At 38.6% G+C, this 21238-nt stretch overlaps 1 gene segment (V, D, J or C); it reads right to left on the bottom strand.

Moving 5' to 3' along the window:
• LOC142836109 (T-cell receptor alpha chain constant-like) overlaps positions 1-21238 on the bottom strand; it is a 417115-nt gene that overhangs the window by 369214 nt on the left and 26663 nt on the right.

Genomic DNA, 21238 nt, shown 5'->3' with positions numbered 1-21238 from the left:
ACCCTAGAAATTATTAGGAAAAACTTGAATTCGCAGTTTCCAAATATTAGATAAATGTGTGGGTGTGTATATAGGTGACTAGCACAGTGACTCGAGGGTATGGCTGCGGTGGGGATAGAATGAGGGTGTATCTGCCCACAAACATCAGTAAAGGTGTGGGGCCCTGCCCTGGGAATAGCTATTGGTTTCTCAAATGGGAATAGTAGTGCAAATACATTTTCTTTGTATACTTTTGTTCTGTGTGAGGAGTGCCACAATCTATATTTCTCAAATAAAATTAAAACAACGGGGTGATTTATGACAACAAGAATGTTAAAGGAACACTCAAGGATCACAGACAGTTGGGTTATTCTTTGAGACATCTCATAACTCATGCCATTTGTAAGACAATGTGGATTTCTTTTCAGATGACTAGCTTATTAAGCCTCAAAGAGATGAGAATAATTTCCTTCAACATTAGAATAACATCATGATCATTGTATTGACTCAGAATCTAGACTGGCCTTTTCAAATACTCAATTCTCCTAACACATTCACCCAGAAGAAAAGCCTTGCCACAGCTTACAAAGGGGATGGTATCCAGAAGGGCACACCTGGAGTGTTGCCTTCTGTTTAGGTTTTGACCTAAGGAAGAACTGGCAGTTATAAGAGAGGGAAGCATAGCTATGGGTTGACCTGAGAGATATAATGAACAAGAGACACCTTCAAGTATCCTTGAATTTCAATGTTTCCAGCACAAACCAGTGCTCATTGATGAAAGATCCCTTGCCAAGGCGCATGGGGGATTGGCCGTAAGTGCTTTTTACGTATATGATGGAAATGGTATTTAGAGCTGAGTTTAACCAGATGGATAGGAAATGTCCTCTATCCTTGAGGAACTTGATTTAATAAGGATGTAAGAGCCAGCAAAGGGGATAATTGGATGAAATGTGCTAATGTAAAACTGCCTGGAAAATGCTGAAAGAAGAAAAGGGCAAGCACCTATAATTTTGATTTGTAAATGCAATTTCATAATTTGGTAATATCATTTAGATTGGGAAAAAGCTTTTTGAAAGAATGTGACATTTGTGGAGGTTTCATTAATGAGTAGTGCTTTTCAAGGCTTATGAAGAATGACGTGTAAAAGAAGATGCTGGACTGAGCTCATTGGTCTGAAATCATGCAGTGAAAATGGCCTTAAGGAGGAAAAGTCACAGGGACCAGGAGAGGAGACACGTTCCTTTGCACAATAGAGAGCTATAGAGGTCCTGAAGCAGTGACATGATCAAGTTAGATGTTTGCTTTAGATTGAGTCTGAGTGGTGGTGTATTGGAAGGGTATGAACTAAGAGGTAGGTGATACAATTAAGAAATTTGTCTAAGCAATCAATGAATCGTGAGATTCTTGATAAGATAGTAAGCAGGAAGTTGAGAAGCAGCATCTGAATATAAAAGACTTTTATTTTTAAAAAAACAGGAACTTGACTTTGTGTGTCAGCCACGCTGACTGCAGAAGCACTCAATGCTACATTAGCTATATCTTAGTGACTCAAAGCTACATATGATTTGTATATTGGTACATGAATTTTGGGTCGGTTAAGTTCTGCTTTCTGGGCCTCTGCTCTTAGACTATGGATCTGCTGCACATTATGGGCTAACATCTGAAAGATTATTGACTGGTATGTGCAGGACCAAATCATGTGACTAGATTTGTTTTCTGTTTTGATGGATACTCCACAGTTACTCACAACATTGCCCGAAGCTAGTAACATGGCCAAGTAAGGCAAGAACAGGAAATGTGCTTGGACTAAAGTGTGGCTGTTAACAAATGACATCTCAGCCTGTTACTCTACTTGACACTGTGCTGAAAGTGGCATTATTGAGAAGAAGGCATATTAAGATGATTCTAGAATCTTGAAGAAGAGCCCTGGTGAAAACCTAGAAGAAATCAAGGATATAATATATTTTTATTCTATCCTTGCTCTTTCTTTTTGTCCTGCAGGGCATGTCCTCAATAAACTAGCTGTTCTTTCAGCAATGTCCTTTAATCGATATCCCCTTTTATCAGAGCAGATGGTTCTGTTTTGGTGGTGAAGGACCGATGTCTCCTTAATGTCCTGTTACATACCAGAAAGTTTTGATACCAAGATACATATGACCTTTCCTAATGAGTTGTTATTCGGGTTTAATATTCTCAACTCAGCATGACAACAGAATAAATGGACATAAATGAATATGACCCATAGTGTCTGTGGAGGGCTAGCTTTGAAAGGCATGGAAACTCTGTGCAGGGATGACTTGAGGTAGCATTCTTGCTGACAGGCTTGGCAACCCAAGTCAGGAGGAGGCAAACCTCTTCCATGAGTAGAATGCCTTGCCAATAGTCAGTCCTCGAGAACACAGATGTGCACTGTAGTTCAAAGGCTCTAATTAGGTTGTGGTTTGTCTTCGGATGAGGTGTTTTTTACATATTATATAACAGCAAAAGTTATTCCCATAACACCAGGCTTTTTGTTTAGATTAACTAGGACATGAAGCTCTTGAAATTATTTGCTACAAAGTTATTAGTTTATGTAACTATTTCCGAGTATTATGGGAACCTAGCTTGGATTGTGATTGGAGTATTATAAAAGAGCACTGGCTTTGCAATAAAGTATGCAGTTGTATCTCCTACTCTGCATCCCCTGTGTCCTGATTTCTGCGGCACTACCCAGGGTCATCCATAACAGAGATAGTTGGGGAAGGGTCCCCAACAAGTATCAAAATATGTGACCCAGTAGAATTCACAAATGAAGTTGTACAGAATACCAAAAAGCTAGAAATATCCTATTGTTTGTTAACAGGTGTAGAATCTTGCAGTAGTCATTGCACTCTGGATTTGACTGTTGTTACACAGACATTAACAATGACCCCAAACAAGTTGGACTTGGTATGGGGTGTCAGGATGATTGGGTTTCAAGAGTACTGTTGAGTTGTAATGACTGCCTTACCATTCTATATGAGCTTCAATACTTATAATGTATAACAATTGTTACATTATGCAGCAATTTGTATTCTGAGGTGACATAGAATTTCTATTGACTTTGTTCATTGAGAAAATATTTTTGGTTGTCTCACAGATGTTCTCATTATAGAAAGGTATTTATAGAACCTCCACACTATTTTCCGTGGTGTCCAGACTAATTTGCACTTCTATCCACAGTGTATAACTGTTTCAGGAAGCCCACCAGAAAAGGCCACTTAGACACAGTCAATAGCCAATTTAAAGTGTTTATTCCAGTTGGCTTGGGTAACACTCAGGCATTCAGGACCCAACTATAACATCCAGCATTTAGAGGGAGTTTTTAAAGCCCAAATCACATTTTAGAATCTTTCTACAGCTGCATGAGGAGGTGTGTACAAGCAAGCAGTTTAACAGAAGCTAAGATAAGCAGCTAGCTAGAGAGGAAAGTTCTGCATAAGCTGGTATTTAACAGAAGCTAAGTTAGCTGGTACATCTTGAGCTTGGGTCTTAGAATAGAGTTGGGTAAATTTCCACAAGTCTTCCCATGAAGGAGATTAAATTCTAGTTAAAATTTAATTGGCTTTAGCAAGAATACAAGATGGAAGAACCTCTACATTGTCTTGTCCTATCATATTAGATTTCTTTTTTCTCCACATCCACCCATATCATTTTTTTTGTTCTCTTGATTATAACTGTTCTGAATGGGGCAAAAATAAAATTTCAACATAGTTTTGCTTTGTATTTCCATGATGGCAAAAATGTTGAATATTTTTGTTGGCAATTGGTACTTTTGATAACATGTCTATTCATTTCATATACTCACTGACTGAATGATTTATTTGTTCCTTCAATCTTTAGTTTTTAGGTTATTTATATATTTTGGTTTAATCACCTATTAAATTAATAGCTAGGTATGTGAAAATCAAATCAGACTAAAATAATGATACCTGCATTCACATATTTATCACATGGTTAGTCACAATAAAAAAAGTTAAAACTAGATTCGGCCCAGAGAAGCAGCCCCAATTTTGAGAAGACACTCCCTGGGTTCACGTAGACTACTCTAGTCAGAGGAGTTGGTAAGCTAACTGCAGATCTTCACCTATATTCCTCTCCTCCAAATTCAATGTCCTGGACTCATCCTTAGCTTCATAGCAGATCACCTGCTGAGGCCTACTTTCCCCCATGCTCTTATTTCCAGTAATCACACAGATACTTCCTACCTTCCTTCCCCAAATCATTGCTTTGTCTCAAATACCAACTCCATCAGTTATTTCCTGGGAGCCTGCAGTCAAGTCTATCCTAGGATGCAGGTAAGCTAACTGATGTGGGATTTCACTCTGTATGCTGTGAATATGTTTTATTATCATTGGTTAATAAAGAAGCTGTTTTGGCCTATAGCAGGGCAAAATAGAGATAGGTGGGAAGACTAAATTGAATGCAGGGGAAAAAAAGGTGGAGTGAAAGATACGCCATGTAGGTGCTGAAGGAGGAATACGTTGGAAACTTACTGGTAGGCCACAACCTTGTGGTGATACACAGATTAATAGAAATGGGTTAATTTAAGATGTAAGAGCTAGCTAGAAATATGCCTGAGCCATGAGCCAACCAGGTCTAGACAGCTGGAAAATAAACACACAGTCTCCTTTTACAAAATGGCACCTAAGCATTTGGGACTAACCTGCATGGCCTGATACCCGCTTTAGTCTGGGTGCTTGTATGCCCACTCAGGGTCAGGAGAAACATAGCTGAGAGAATGGCTATGTGGCTCAGTACTCCTAGCATGTGCAAGTGGCAAGATTGGGTTTCCTAGGTATACAGAGCCAGGAGAGCATGGTAGATCCCTGCTGCCATACACAGAGATATTTGCAGACTGCACAGCATGCTGCATGGCAGTTTTACCTTTCACTCTGACAAAAAAAAATGTTTATGTGCTGCACAGTGCTTCTCAGAGTTGAGGTATGATCATTGCTTCCATACCTCAGAGCAGGCTCAGAGCTGGTTGTAAATGTATCTGCACCATATTGAAAGGCCAAGAGGGGCAGAGTCAGCATGCAGGGCTTCAGAGACCACACTGCTTACCATTTTAAAATGCTCCCCGTCAGAAAAGGATTTCAGATGTACAATAGGACAGATTCAGACATAAAAGACCTCTAAACACACAGTATGCTTGGAAAATGTAGGTAGGCTTAGGAAAGAGAGGAAAAAAGTATAGGCAGCTATAAAATAAGTAAATAGTATTAAGAAATAAGACAGAGTCTTTAAAGAGACAGTAAAAGTAATAAAGAGAATAAAAAATAAGCCATATAAAAGTGGAATATACATAGACAGTTTTGATTATATATATTATTGTGTTTTCTTTGTTTTTTTTTTGCCTACAGAGAGATATTTGATTCTGGGGTCTGCTAAGCTAAACCAACACACACACACATACACACACACACACACAATGTATGTATATATTTCAAATATATATACATACATATACATATACATATGTATTTGGTTTTTAGAGACAGGGTTTCTCTGTTTAGCTTTGATGCCTATCCTGGAACTCACTTTGTAGACCAGACTGCTCTCAAACTCAGAGATCTGCCTGCCTTGCCTCCCAAGTACTGAATCCAAATCCAGATGCATAGAAACCAGCATAAAAACACAATTTATAGCAGCCAGGACAACTTGTCCACTACAACACAGTAACTCTTCCAAAACAGATCTCAAGTCTTGTAACATAGCTGAAGCACGAAAAAAACAACCTTATGACTATAATAGAGGTCTTTAAAGAGGAAACAAACATGCCCCTTATAGAAATATATGAAAACACAAACTTTTTCAAGGGATTCATTTTTATATTCATTAGTATATGTGTGAGCATGAGTATCTGTGCATGCACATGTGTGTACATGTCTCAGAGGCTAGAAGAAGGGGTTCCCTGGAGGTGGAGTTACTGGCAGCTGTGAGTGCCTAGCATGGGTGCCATGAACAGAACTTCTGTCTTCAGAAAGAGCAGCTAACACCTCTTACCCATGAGTCATCATTTCTCCAGTTGCTTTTTTCATTCTTTTTGTCATCTCTTCTGCAATGTTCCCTGTACCTTGGTGATATAGATGTCTATCTATGACTAATAATTGGGCCACTGTATCTTAGCTGACCCAGGAGGGTCAGCTATACTTATGAATCCCTAAGGTAATCTATCCTTTGCAAGAAGTTTATTTCTGTGTCTGACTTAAGCTGACGGCAACAACAATTTATGGGCATAAACACAAATGTTGAGAAGAAAGTTTAATAGGCACAGCACATTAATTCAACATAACAATAACAGTTGTTTGCTTACTGAGGCCTATGATTTCCCTATTCACAGATTATTGCTCTGTCTTATAGTATTAGACATGAATTTCTTCATGTGATATAAGTCTTAAATCTAACAGAAAAGTAGTTGGCTGCACCCATAATAGTCATGCCACTATTGCTCAAGTGACTGTGTCTTGCCTGAAATGATGGCACTATAACATGTAGAATCTATAGCTGAGCAGAGATGGTGGCAACAATCCTCCTCTGGCAGCCTGCATGATATCTTCCAGCATTATGAAAACCAGACTTCAGGGAGGACTGGTTAAGTCTTAGCTTGATTTTCCACTCTCATATCCTGCAGCCAATGTGAGTGGTATCTTCAGCAAGAGGAAGTTATTATTAATTTTGGTATGCAACCAGTAACAGTGACAATAGACTTTATGGTTTGTTGAGCCTCATGTGGTCAAAAACTCATAGGAAGGTAACATAACCTTGTGTTGAGAACCAGGCTGTTCCAAGGCTTTCTCGGAGGCCTTGATGAAAAGACAAAGAGAACTCAGTTCTGTGTCCTTTAGCTGGGGCAGATTTGGCAAGGTCTGGCCTGAGGTGGTGGTGGGACATGAAATGAGTTAAGGTTTTCTTTCCTGGGACACTGGCCTTTCTTGTACATAAGCTACTGTACTTCTTAAGTTTACTTGACACAAGACACAGATTGTGCAGAACCTCCCAATCCCCAAATTTTCTATCTTCTCATCTTCTGATCTCCTGGTTCATTCTTTCTGAGGACCCTGTCACTGAAGAATGTCTGCTAGTTCAGGCCAACCCTATTACTGCTAATTTTGTCCACCAGTCTAGTTCCCAGGGATATTCGCTCCCACTCATGCAGGCATCTCACTCTTTGCTTTTCAGCTGCTCTCTTTGCTGTCTGCAAGATGCTTGTTTAAGTCAGAGGACAGTTAAAGATCAACATTATGTAACAAAATCTTTTTATAGAGAATGGGCAGTATGTCTGAAGGTCCATGGTCATTCATTCCAAGTAATCACAAGTTAGTTTTGAGAGGCTAAATGTGTGAAAGAAAGACTTTTGCTACACCCTTTAGAAAGGTCAAATGAAATATGAAGGATCTCATCACCTCTATTAATTGTTTCGTTAAAAGAGCATTTCGTGTCATTTTGTCAATCATGCATGGGACAGATATGATCATTTATGGAACTCTGTCTTTCTCCTTTCTTTCTTTCTTTCTTTCTTTCTTTCTTTCTTTCTTTCTTTCTTTCTTTCTTTTCTTTTCTTTTCTTTCTTTGAGAATATCTTTCCCTAGAATTTTTTTGGGAGCTGATGCTTCTCAGATTTCTTGTCCGGGGATGCCAGCTGTCACTTCAGACCCTGGGAGCTATTCTAATTCAGTGCTGACAGGATTGGAGGCAGATCACTCCTATTTCTGTAAATATATTTTGAACAGGATTGTTTTTCTTGGAAATGTGTGCCTATGTTTATCACCTTTAGTTTTATAAAGATGGAATGTTCCTGACTTGATATTTGGCCAAGCTAACAAGTATTGTTTTGGTTTAAAGATGTTTTGATGTAAAAGTTGGGAGAAAACATATTGGCATATTTGTTTTTGCTGGAGGTTAGCACTGGAGGATGAGAATTTGTTTGTTAGTATGGGAAACCATGCTTGTTTGTAATGTATAAATAAAGATGACTGGAGCTGTTTGGGGCCAGCCACTCATCTGGGTGTAAGACAATTTCTTCACACTGATGCCTCTTTTTCATCTGAGGACCTGAACCCAGGCTGTGGCTGGAGTACAGCATGCACTGATTTACTACTGAAAGTCTTGGGAGGACTAGCTCGTATAGCTTAGCCTGTCTCAGCCCAAGTAGGAGCAAGGCTACACTCTTGCCTGCCTGCCTGCCTTTAGATCCCACTCCCTGGTTGTGCCAAGATTTGGGTCAACACTATGGCCTGCATCTCTCCATCAGCTACATCTGGGTACTGAAAAGACCTGGGACTGTGAAAACCATCTCCATTCCCAGTGTACTCTATATCATACACTGTAGGGAGATAATGGTCCACATCTAGGTCAAGCTTAATCACTTTTATTGACCCTGCTTGATTACTTATGTATGAACTGCTGCTTAATCTTTAAAGGCTTCCAGATGTACACTACCACATCACTGGATAGTTGTTAGTTTTTTCCTTAGGAATTTTAGTTTGACACAAATTTTGCCCTGTTTGCCATTAAGTGGCCCAGAGAGACCTTTTTGTATGTTTCACTGTTCTTTAATTCCCTTTTGATTGCTTTTATGCTTTGTGAACTATGGTGCTACGTTTTCTGAAAATAACTCTTGCCTTCAAAGATAATGAACTTTTCCAGATTTTCCCATCAAATTAATACTTTGTTTTGAGACTATTAAGACTGTGATCTGTTCTACCATGTGCCAGTCTGCTTGTTTAACTTGCCTTTAAGAGAACACTGCCACCAATCTCACTATGTCTTAGATTTCCCATGTATCCATATTTTATAACCTAAATGAATGCATATCTTTAACCTTAAGTTTTGTAATCTTCCATACCTCTGACCCAGAACAACATGCCTATGTACTTTGTAATTATTTACTGAAAAGAGCTAATAGGTTGGAAGCAACCTTAAAACAAATATCTTCCATAAATGTTGGAGGTTCATATGTGTGTTTGTGGTGCTGAGTTCTGTTCAGTGTCTATTGGGTTCAGTGAAATGGCTTCTTTTCTTGTAAAACTTTTACAAAATTTCTGTAACTAGTCCCTCATTCCTTTCTCATGCTATGTTTTCTCTGCTGCTCAGTAAATACAGAGCAAGGCCCCTTATTAGAGAGAGACATAGGAAGAGACATAACTCACAGACATCAAACAGACACACAGCAGACAGACCAGTAACCACAAACTGTAGGCAATGGAAGACACACAGAGAGAAGCGGAGAATTCATATTTGGGTTTTCTCTTAGTTAAATAAGACCAAGAGAAAGTGATTTTGTTTTCAATCCTTAATGTGACATCACCACATTTTAGTGTTCTCTGGGGTTATCTTTAATTTCATTAACTGATTCAAAGAACCTGTTGTAAAAGGCTGCTTGTTTGTTTCCAGCTTCCAAGACCTGAAATAATCACCCAGAAACTGTATTAATTAAATCAGTGCTTGGCCTATTAGCTTATGCATAACTCTTAGATCTTGGATTAACCCATTTCTGTTCATCTGTGTATTGCAACATGACTGTGGCTTACTGGCAGGGTTCTGACTCATCTGTCTGCAGTGATTGCTACATGGCTTCCCATGACTCTGCCTGCTTTCTCCCAGCATTCTGTTTAGTTTTCTCTGCCTAGCTCTACTCTGCCCTACCACAGGCCAAGACAGCTTCTTTATTCATTAGCCAATAAAAGCAACCCATATACAGAAGGACCTCCCATACCAAGAACTCAATATACATGTTGGTCTAAGTCATCCATATTTGTCAAAAATTCTTGTGCCTCATAAATACCACATTGCAACACAGGGATCAAAAATTCCATTAAAGCCACATATAAGCCACTTTTCTAGGATCTGACTTTTAACCCATTTATTTGTTTGTTTGTTCAAGAGACATAGCCTCAGTCAGTATCATAGGTTAGGGAGATAAAAATATAACAAGACTCAAATATTTTATATTTATATTATATATAACAAGACTAAAATATTTTATATTTATATATTATAGATATATATTTATATAATATATATTTTATATAACTTATATTTATATATAAAATATTTGAGTCTTGTTATATATAATATAAATATTATATATATGTAAAACACAAGACATAATCTTTGCCTTCTATATTCTCAGAATCAAATCCAGCTCCCATCAGAAACAATGTTTAAAGCTAACATGTTACAAAGACTTAGACTAAATGTAAAGCAAATATGGGAGATGCAATACTGACACTGAAAATGACTTTCCCAGGTATAAGAAAGCAGGAGGATTAGAATGGTTGTTTGTAGACTGAACAAGAGAAGAAAGGGATGGGGTCAAACATGGGCCCCAGGCCATTCCCCTCTTCCTCCTATTAAACATGACCACCCATTATCACACCACACTCCCTAGAAATAAGTAGTGATTGGGCTTTATGCACCATCTGGCTCATATGCACCGTTGACCAGTGTTCCGCCAGAACGCTAGAGCTGGTGACGAGTGTGGAGTGGCTCACAAAGCTGTAGTGCCACCTGGGCCTCCTCTGAGTGCTGCAAACCTTCTGCACATGGCAGGTCTCATCAGAGCAGACACAATTCTGAAGCCAGACCACTTCAGATCTGAAAGTTTTCCTAAGTACTTCTAACAGTTAAAAGTTTTGACAAAGCAATGATAATGGCCGCCTCACTGATTCAATAGTGGAATCAGACACATTTACGGTAAAAATCTGTGATTGACGTCTTCCAGACAGTTCAAATTAAATAATTCACCGGTGTAATACTTTCAAGAGGTAAAATGGGTTTGCATGACTTTTTACATGTCCCCAGGATAATGGAAATATATATGTTGATTGTGTTTCAGTAAACACAGGGAGACAATTCCCTGAAGCTCACCACAATATCTTCATTCTTCAACTATAGGCACTCAGCAAATGTACTCAACTATGCCCTTCCTTATCCAAAAAACATCAACAGATGTTTTATATTTTATAAAAAAATACACAGATTATTTTATTTTTTACAAACGCTAGATGAACAGGTTGGACAATTGCATGAAAACCCAAATTAATTATTTTATCTCTTTTTAAGCAACAGAACAGAAAAGAACCTCCTCTTGTCATATTGTAAGTAAAACGCTAAATGCGCAACACAACGAAAGCGTACTGAAGAACTGTCCTGTATAAAAGCAGAGTCATCAGAATAACAACAGGTCGTCCAACTGAAACTCTAAAAGCCAGGAGGGTAGGAGCAGATGTATTTCAAATTCTGAAAGACAACAACTAACAACCCATGCTACTATACCTGGCAAAGCTGCATGTCATAACTGAAGGGAAAACAAAACATTCCATAATAAAACACAGCTAACAGAATTTAATAACACCAGGACAGCTACAAAAAACCCTGGAAGGAAATTTTCAGGTTGAATATAAAAACAGATCCATGCACAACTTTCAGTAATATCTCTGACTATTAATTGTCTCAGTCCACTAATAAAAAAGCACAGACAAGGAGACTTGGTGCAAAACCAGGAAACATCCTTTTTTTTTTTCCTCCAAGATATTCACCCAACCCCAAAAGACAGACACTACCTTACAGTGTAAGGATAGAGAAAGGTATTCCTTTCCAATGGATATATTAAGTAAGCAGATGCTGCTGTGTAATATTTGACTAAACAAACTACAAAACTGTTGAGCAAAGATAAAGATGGTCACTTCATATTGATTAAGGTAACAATCCATCAAGAGGACATGGCAATTACAAACATATGGTGCAAACACAGGCACACACAGTTTTATAAAACAAAACTATTAGACTATAGAAGCTTACAGTAAGAGACTTTGGGCTTTCAAAGTGTTGAGATTTTTAAATTTGGGGGAGTAATTTTGAATTGGACTATATTATAGAAAAAGCAACATGAAACACTGGGGATAAGGGATGGAAGGTTATGGTTTAAAAGCAATATGTTTGTATGTCAGATTAACTAGGACTGGTGTTGTAATAGCTCTAAATGTTATTTTATAAAATTCATACTAACTGAGGAAAAGACCCTAAATGAGAGATTGTGTAGATCATGCTGACCTGTGTGCATGTTTGTGGGGACTTGTTTTTATTATATATACTTGATGGATGAAGTCTCAACTCATTGTGAGCAACACCATTCCCCAGCTTAGAGTTTTGGATTGCATAAGAATAGAGAAAGATAGGTTGGTACTAAACATGAATGTACTAATTTCTCTCTGCTCTCCATTGCGGATATGGCTAGCTGCTTCAATATCCTGCTACTGTGACTATCCTGATAGGACAGACTGTAATCTAAGACAGCAAGTCAAGTAATTCCCTTTCTCCTCTAAATTTCTGTTTGTATTTTAATAACATTGCAGAATAAAATTATGATACCAATTAAAGTATATATAAGAAGAATAAGTAACTTGAACACAGGTACCATGCATGGATAGACAATGATCCCTCCAGAAGACATGGGTGATTAAATGAAATCACGGCATTAAGTGTGGGACACCTTTCTATTGGTCAGGGAGGACCCAGCATTAAGTGTGGGATACCTTCCTATTGGTCAGGGAGGACCCAGAGATATCCCGGCAAAACACAGGCTGTTGCCATTGCTCTTTGTTTTTCTACTGGAGTTAAATGGTAAGACATTATTGTTGTAGTTATAACAGGCTTTCATTGTGCCAAAGGTGCTATGTGAGCCACTTGGGGAAATGGCATCAATGGCATTACCCAGAATGCTATAATACCAACATGCCAGAGAAGATGCACCTACTGGTGCAATAGTGGCATGACTGTTATAGGTTGTCAATTGCTTTCTGATTGGACTTGAGGGCCACTCCACAAGAGAGAAGTCATACTTTGTACTGTAAACTTGGTCAAAAGCCAATGGCTAAAGTGGTCATAGGCTGGGATGGGGGGCAGGCTACTATTGTTTTGCTAAGTAGATTGTCAAATTAGTTTCTATATATTTATGTTTTTACCACCAGGTTTATGCCTTGGTAACCTTGGCAAGATAACTTTCTTTTACAATAGAGGTACAGTTAACACAGCAACTCATTATTGGTCAATGTGCTGAGACTATTGCTTATCTGTGCACTTCTAAGGCTCAACTAGAAAGGTAATAGGACAAATATAGGAGCCAGAGGAAGGAGGGGAAGGCTGTGAAATGCTGCTTTTTGGAGATGTTATGGCTATAAACTCACACCTGCATAAGACCTCCACAATATCAAGCTACCAAAATTTCAGTATTTCAGCAGGAAGACAGGAAGAATTAATTGTACTCAGTGGGTTACAAAGAACAAGAAAGAAAAGAAAAAAATGAAAAGAACCTGAAGATGGGAGGGAGGCTTAGTGACTTTTATACCATGATAAGATACCTTTGACCAAGGCAACTTACAAAATAAAGGGGTTATTTGGAACTCAGTTTCAGAAGGTCAGTTAGAGTCCATGACCATTATGGCAGGGAGCATGGCAGCAGGTGGGCATGTGTGGTTCTGGAGTAGTAGCTGGGAACTTACATGTTGATCCTCAAGCATGAGACAAAAAGAGCTAACTGGGAATGACACGAGTTTTAAAGCTGCATCCAGTGACTCATCTCCTCTAACAAGGCCACATCTTCTAATCCTTCCCAAACAGTTCCACCAATTAGAGACCAAGTATTCAATCATTAAGTATTATAGGGTCATTTGCATTCAAACCACCCACAGAGGGTTATGTGTTAGGCATGTATTTAAGGGTGAGAAGGAGGAATTTGGAGGTGAATATGGTCAAGATACACTGTTTGCATGTGTGAAACTGTCAAAGGATAAATAAAAGATCCCCTAAAATCCTTCAGAAGCCATAGCTCACTTAACAAATAGCCCAGTGCCAGGAGTGGACACTTTCCCTCAGGCTGTCAGAGGTGGCCTGGAGATTTTCCAAGCAACATAGGCTATTGCCTTGACTCTTGGTTGCCCACCCAGATTTGATGGTAAGAACCTATTGTTGAAGACACCACATACTTCAGTCAGATGACATTAGAAATAGAAGTATTTTATATAATACATTATATAAAAATAATAAAAACGACTGACTTGGAAGCTCTTTCTCTGATGGCTAGCTCTCATAGTACTAGAAAGTACTATGTATGATGCCAAAGGAGAAAAGTCATTACACTTAGTAATATTATATTAACTAAATGGATATAATATCAAACTGACTTCTAAATACTTATTTCTATACCTATACAGCTCTTAGTTCTCATTAGAGAAACCTGTGGGGGAGTACAGGAGACAATGGTTAATACAGAGACTTATAACTAGTCTGAATGCAAAAAGCGGTCTGTGGAATGCTCAGCTGTAAATAAGATATGTGTATCATGCTCCTTATCCCCAAGGCTCAGGGACCGTCACAGAAGTGGGGTGAAAAAAGACTACAGAAGCCAGAGGTCATGGAGGACCAGAGTGAGGCATAATGACTTCTACACCCAGAAACTTACAGAAGTTGTGATTGATTTACTGCAGATCAAGTCAGTTGACATTCCAGCATGGAGTCTGGAAGAGCTGACAAGCCCCAGTGCCTAGCTGAGGAGCTATTGACAACTGATGGTTACTAGGGAAGAGTCAGTTTTCTTTAAGGGAGTGATTCCATCATGAGTATAGATGGCCCCATACTCATAAGTATCTGAGAATCACGTATTGGACAAAGTGCGATGTCTGTCTGTCTGTCTGTCTGTCTGTCTGTCTGTCTGTCTATCTATCTTATAAATATGTATAGGTAAAGAGGACATGAAATTGGGAAAAGAAGACTTAGAGGGTGGATTCTAGATGAGTTATGGAGAGGAATAGGGGGTAAATATAATCCATATGTATTACATGATTATGTGGAATTCTTATATTAATTAAATATATTTAATATTAATTAAAAATATTACATTTAAAAATTGTAAAAACTCAGTATTTATTTTCCGGTAGTAATTACTGAAATTTAAGTCTCAGTGTGTGAGAAGTGAAGAAGTGAAGAATGTTTAGATTTTTAATAGCTCCTCTGCTAGTGCTGAAACTTTGTGCTTGTCTCTACCCTCGAGGGAAAGTCCCATACCAAATAGTATTTGGGAAGCACAATTGTACTTGGTAAGTTGCACACATGCACACACACACACACACATACATACACCCACATACATATACATACACACACAAATACATCCATACCCACATGCACACATGCACACAAAGTTGTATGAGTAGGAGTTGAGGTCGATCTGGGAGAAGTTGGGAGGTAATGAATATGATCAATACATTGTATGGAATTGACAAAAAAGAATTCTCATATTTCATCCTCCATTTGTGTGACAGATAATAAAATTAACACTTAGGGAATAGGGTCATTAAAACATGAAGCTATTGCTACAGCAAGTATTGGCTGGGAAGACTTCTGGTATCATATCACCCTAACCCAATGTGGCTATGTACCAAGTCCCCAGTTTGTTTGGGAAGTCTTTGACAGCCTCTGTGTACATGCCTAATGTAAGACTACAGGGCAGAACTGAGAAGCTGAGACCAACTATCCAACTCAAGAACTCGAAATTGATAACTGTTACACTCTCATGCTTCTGGAAACAGCATAAGGTATTTGGATGCAAAGACAATCTGAGACAACATAATACCTGTCCCATAGTCACTTATAAAATCAATAAATTATCGTTAGGATTTCTGATCTGAAATATCACTTTCTTAGCAGAATTCATAAAAGTCTAAATTATCCAACTGACAATGCCATGCTTATGATTCTGTTTTGAGGTTTACAAAGCTGGGAACCCTTCCTAATCATCAGCCTTCCCACTCTTGGGTCTTACTCTGCCAAAAACTATGACGTGATCCCAGCTACTAAGGGATCTGAAGAGATATCTGTCTATCTTCTTCTCAAGAAGTTGTTTTTCTTTCCTATTTCACACCCAAACCAATTTGCACTTCTAATGTGTCTTACACATTCTTGACTGAAAAGAGCATTACAAAAGAAGCTGCAGACCCCACAGGGTGAGTTCAGTCTCTCTCCCTCTGCTCCTGTTTCTTTCCTTTGTTTCTCGCTCTGAGTTCAGCCCAGATCCTTGCATGTCAGCCAAGTCCTCTACCTGGAGTAGGAGCCCTGGGCATAGCTTTATGTCTGGGCAGACATCATCACATATGAAGCACAGGGACACTGCTGGCGGGAAAAGGGGTGGGAAAGAGAAGCAAGGAGAAATAAATACAAATTCATGTGGTAAAAATTAAAACAAGTTACGTATATGTATGTTATATAAAGTCAAATTTTTATCTATTAATGTTAAAATAATATTGCACATAAATTTTCTTTCAAACATTTTCAGTTTTATTTTCAATTACATTAATTTATGTCTCTGCTTCTTTTTAATAAATTAAATCAGTGTTAACCACTCATCTAACTTGTGAACCATTTTTAAGCATTCAGTGAATCCAATTCTAATTTTCATTATAATTGTGATTCCACATTTATCAATATCATTTCAGGCTTTTTTCAAATATGTATTCTGTTTTTACTCTCATTTATTGAATTGCATACTTAATATACATTATCCTCTTTGAGACAGGGTCTCACTACTTAGTCTGGACAGTTCTTACATGTTTTTGTGCCACCACACTTGGCTGTGTTTTTTACTGCCAGTGAAAATGAGAATAAATGATCTACTTCATTTTCCTTATCGTTATTAACTGGCCACTAAGGAAATATGCCCCAGATGGACTTTCTTAGCATTCTGGCTTTGAGAAGATAACTTTTGTATATTCTTTCACTCTCTTCCCATCCTGCCATCCATTTTTATCATGGGAGCATTACATAGAGACAGCCTCATTCATCACTCTGGGCCTCTCAGAACACAGTCATACATGGCTGCATCTCTCTGGTTCACCTGAGGCAGGCTCGGCTTCCGGGACTTTGTGCCTGGAATATTTGAGAAGCTATTTATATCATTTGCCATAGTGTTTTTGTATCCTTGAGTTGAAAAATCCCATCTTTTAAAAATTATGTATTCATATGTTTTGACAATTTCATACTTATGTGCAACTTATTGGGATCATATTCACCTGTCAGTATCACCTATCTTCTCCCACGCCTATTGGCTGTTGCTTCTTCCCAAAGAGTTCCCCTCCTAGGTGCCCATACTTATCTCTCTTTTTTTTTTGAGCCAGTGAATTTAATTAAGTTGTTTGCACAAGCATGTGTAAAGCAGCTATTTAATGTAGTAAGGGCAACTTGTTAGTGATTACACCACTTAAGAAAGTGCCACTCTCCCCTCCCTAGATATCTGGTCATCTACCAATAGCTCCTAGGAAAAGGGTGGAGCCTTATGAACCCCTTTCGCATCCACGATGGAATGTTCAAGAACCCAGTCTCTCGCAGGTTTGTGCAGATAGCCACAGCTGTGTAGGTAATTACAGAGGTGGGTCATGGAAAGAACAGAGCTATGAATGTACCATCCCAGGAGAGGAACACAGTAGGTTTGCTGTTTGATTCTTCCTGGGGTAGAAACTGCATTGGAATATTGAGACTTGACCTTTATGTCATATATAATCTCACTACACACACACACACACACACACACACACACACACACACACACACACACACACGTATATCCTAAAATCTGACACGTTAAGGAACGGAGAATGTGAGAAGGGACATCTGCATTCAAGTGTTCCAGGGTATCACTTTAGGACAAAGGGATATCTGAAAGAAGCAAGTCTTTCAGTCTCCAGTTCCCCATCCATGTCTGCTAAGGACTTCACATGTTCCTTGCACTCTCGGAGCTTTGCATAGACACAGGGCATTTCCAGGCATCTAGTCTCTGTTACCCTTTCTTGACTGCTATCATCCCCTGAGTGAGCTCAATCTCCATCCTGACGTTTTCTTCTATCACTGAATTTTCTCTAAAGTTCTTTCTTGCCTGGCCCAATAAAAATGTCTTTGATGATATATGGTACACAACAGTCCTTTTCTAAATCTGGCATTACAGCTTACCAGGGAAGAGCCTGCTGCTACAGAAAGTGACCATTAGAAAGATAAGTCCCCAGAAGCTATTCAGTCGGAGGTTTGAATGAATGGAAATTCAAGAGTACAAAAATAAACTGCCACTGTCATGTTTCATTTATGTAGAGGCTTGCCTGCTGAGTAATGGGAACATTTATTCTCCCCATCCTCTCAGAGCACTTGCCTTGAATACCTTCTTGAGAATAAAGAGGAAACTGCACCAAGATTGTATAGGATCAAGGATGTGACTGCAGTTTGTGATCAGGGATGTGTCAGGACAGAAGAGAAATGATTTCCTGTTTCATCAGCCTGAGAAGCAGCAGCTGTAAAGCACACGACTTTTACAACCTTGCAGAGGGATGTGGACCAGGTCTGAGGAACAAATCAATCAAAGTTTAGAGTGTTCTGTTCCAGGCTCCCTTCTAGCAGATTTGCAGCCCAGACTCCATAGGCAGCAGGGAATGCATCTAGCCATGGAATTGGATACCTGAGATAATATGTGTTAGGAGGCTTCACAGTGGTCTCCAGGTTCCTGTTTCTGTTCATCCTTACTCCCAGTTCATAAGTGAAAGACAACAAACACCTCAGTGAGATCAAAAATTGAGAACACTGGGATTAAGTTGTCTTCCCATGGATAAAAACCTCAGTTCTCTCTTCCTAAAGTACTGGGTGTGTTATCATGAGCTTCTGATTCTTTATCTATAAGAACTTATTAGATGTTTACATTAAGCTAGGATAGAAACTAGGTGCTGAAATCATATTTCCATGTCAGATCTTTGAAAGTTACTGCTGATGGGGTAGAGTCATGATAAGGGGCTCCAGTATGTGGATGGAATTCTGAGGCTTGAAACGTTCACTAGCTTCTACTGTAGTTCAGTTAACAGAGCTGAGAGTTGGATATAGTGTCTCTTCAGTGCATAAACATATTCTCTTAGGTGACTCATAGCACTTTATTTCCCTGGAGTTACTTCTTCTTTTTTAGCATAGCATGTGAAAAGTATTTAATAATACATGTTTCATAGTAAATGTATGGCGAGAACACAGGAGACACAAAGAGTGAGAGACTATAGGAAAGCAAGAAATTATGAGAGATGATTGAAGAAAATACTTTCTATAAGATAAAGTTTAGAACTGATCTTTCTTTTTTTACAACTTATGTATATTTTTTTTCAGAAATAATAGGCTTTTTTAGAGCAAATTTAGTTTAGTAGAAAATTTAAGCACAAAGTTGAGAAAGTTCTGATGCACTCCCTCCCTACTCAAACACAGCAATTGATTTGTACATCCAGATTAAACAAGATAAAAAGAAGCCAATCACTTTGCTGTCACACCTTCACGTTGCTGACAGTTAGCAGAGATGTCACCATGTCTTACATTGTCACTCTGAGGTTCAATAAAGTTAAAGGGACAATGAGGGGGCACACACCCCTCACATGCCTCTTTTCTACATCTCCTGCTCATCCACAAGCTGGCCTCAGTTGTGGTTCAATCACCCTCACCATTTGTTCTTAGGCTTGACCCACTGTGTACTTGAGTAGTCTTGAACTCATCTGTTCCAATAGCAATTAATTAATGAGGCCCCACCTTGTGTGACAACATGCAGATGCACTATGATGTTCTTTCTGATTCCTCTGCCTCGTGTAATTCATCATGCACATGAAAGTATTCATCTGTGGCAGATTGTATTCATAAACAGATGAAAAAGCCAAGTTCTATGCCTTCTCTGAGTTCACGACCACATGAGAAAGCCACAACCTGCTCAGGAATTGTACACTTACCATACTTGTCAATGTTATTGATCTGTGTTCACAATTTTATTACCCACTTCCTGTTTTTAGGCTATCATTTTACTTCTTAGTATTCCATTAAAATGTATCCATTTACATCTCCCTCCTTATTCTTTATTTTATTTATCACCTGTCTGCCTCCTCTTTTCCCTCCTCCCTCTCCCCGATCTCACAAGTTTTATGTATCTATATAAAATGTAGGATCCTATGATTAAAATAAACTGTGACATTTATATTTCTAAATATAATTTGGTTGAGTATGATGAAATTGCATATTCTTCTTTAGTTACTTTTTTTAATATTTGAAGCTATTTATATTCATTTTATTTTCATATGAATTTAGTTATTTTACATCCTGACCTCAGTTTCCCATCTCTCCTCTTCTCACAATCCCTCCCCTCTCTGTTCCTACCCTCAATCCACTTCTCTGTTTCTGCTTAAGAAAGAGCAGGTCTCCATGAGTATCAAGAAAACATGGCATAACAAGCTGTTGTAAGACTAAGCACCTCCCCATTTATTAAGGCTGGGCAAGGTGACCCAGAATGAGGAGTAGGGAACCAAAAGGCTGTATAAGAGTCAGAGACAGCCTTTGTTCACACTGTTAGGAGTCCCTCAAGAGGACCAAGCTATACAACTATAACATATATGCAGAGGGCCTAGGTCAATCCCATGCAGGCTCTGCTTTTAATGTTCAACATTTTTTTCTAGTCTAAAGTCCTAAAATCTTCTGTGATTCTCCTCAAACCAGAAATTTAGTTCAGAGTAAAACCTAGGGATCTGGTTTCACTCTTCTATGAGTAGGTATCTACTATTCTAATAAGTTTTATTTGTAGAAGTTGCCCTTTCCCCAATATATGTTTTTGACATTTTCAAATACCAGGTGGCTGTTATCTGTGTGGGTTTCCATCTGGGTCATCTATTATATATGACCTTTGCACCAGTTTTGGTGTCGGTACCAGGCTGTTTTTATTTCTGTGGTTCTGAGGTATAACCTGACACCAATTACTGTGACTCCGCTAGCATTTTTCATTTTGGTCAGTATTGCCTCTAATATTTGACATCATTTGTGTTTCCAAATGAACTTTAGGATTGGCTTTTGTGTTTGTTTCTTTGTTTTTTTTTTTTTGTATTTCTGTGAGGAATTCAAGTGTTGAAGTGATTGTGTTGACTCTGTGGGTCCCTTTTGACAATATAGACATGTTTACTATATAGGTTTTGCTACCACAAGCACCATGGAAAATCTTTACATCTTCTAGAGTCTTCTCCAGTTATTCCCTTGCTGTTTTGAATTTTTCATTGTGGTTATTCTTCTCTTTGTTGGTACATTTATTCCTATGAATATGTGTATTTATTTTTATTGAGCTCTACATTTTTCTCTGCTCTCCTCCCTGCCTCTCCCCTCTCCCATTCAACCCTCCCCCAAGTTCCCCATGCTCCCAATT

The sequence above is a fragment of the Microtus pennsylvanicus genome, chromosome 15 (genome assembly GCF_037038515.1).
Source record: "Microtus pennsylvanicus isolate mMicPen1 chromosome 15, mMicPen1.hap1, whole genome shotgun sequence".
Lineage (NCBI taxonomy): Eukaryota > Metazoa > Chordata > Mammalia > Rodentia > Cricetidae > Microtus > Microtus pennsylvanicus.
This window is presented reverse-complemented; position numbering and strand designations above follow the sequence as displayed.